Source organism: Neofelis nebulosa, chromosome 10 (genome assembly GCF_028018385.1).
Source record: "Neofelis nebulosa isolate mNeoNeb1 chromosome 10, mNeoNeb1.pri, whole genome shotgun sequence".
NCBI lineage: Eukaryota > Metazoa > Chordata > Mammalia > Carnivora > Felidae > Neofelis > Neofelis nebulosa.
This window is the reverse complement of record NC_080791.1, coordinates 62,239,377-62,240,507: the sequence shown is the minus strand read 5'-3', so window position 1 is coordinate 62,240,507 and position 1,131 is coordinate 62,239,377.

Below are 1,131 nucleotides of genomic sequence, written 5' to 3'. Positions count from 1 at the left end.
ATACCAAAGTCACATCTACTGTAAATCTCTGCCTCACCGCCACACTCCTGACCATCCCTCTTTTCTTTTCTGACCTGTGAGAATGAAAAATGGGACAACCACTATGAAAAACATCTGGCAGTTTGCTATGACACAAAATATACTTTAACCCTAAAAGCCAGTAAGTCAACTTATATTATGCACTCAGGAGGGATGACTGGTTTGTATTTTTAGAAGAGTGGACAGGGAGATCTCACCAACCCCTGCATGAGCATCCACTACAGAAACTTCCCCTCTTTTCTCCCTCAGAAGGGAAACCTGGCTTTTCTTCATTCCTGAGAACTGCCCATAGTCTAGGAACTCACTGGGAAGAAGGAGGCAAACCAGGAGAAAGGAACGTTTGGCCTAGGACATTGTTGGGAAATCCCACAAAGTACTCTGGACTCTTCCTGTATTTCCATGAATAATAATTGAGTAAAGCCAGGTAAACACAGAAAAGGATTTCCGATGAAATAGAATGACTGCAGAAATAGGAGAGGATATTAACTTTTCATTAGTATATTCAGTTAAAGAGGCTATTAATAATTGTAAAATAAGATGGGCAGCTATAAAAGTGATAAGAAAAAATGCCTATAATGCTAAAATATTTATTTTACAATTAGATAAGATTCTTTAAAAAATCTTTATTTAAGCAAGTTAAACAAAGCTAAGGCAATTAATTTTGAAAGTAAACTAATATGTACTTTTTAAAATTATTTCAAAGTCACAGGTAAATGTGACGAGGTTTTGGGGTAAGGTGGGGGGTCCAGAGCTGACGACCAAGAATGAATTCTTGGAGACATCTTTGGTGCAAAAAGGTGATTTTATTAAAGCACGGGACGGGACCCATGGGCAGAAAGAGTTGCTCTGGGGTTGTGAAGAATGGCTGGTTTTATACTATGGAGTTGGGGGTAAAGTCAGAAGGAAGGCCTCTGATATGCTAAAGAAACTCCTAAGATACCTGAGGCCTTGCTATTGTCAAGCTAAGGTTGTTTTCCCTCTTGTAAGGCATTAACAGTAGGATGGTAGGGCATTCCTGGAGAACTGTTGTACTCTGTATTTGCCTCAAGCATTTGTCAATGGGCTGCAGGTTATAAGGAAATTTAATTTTAC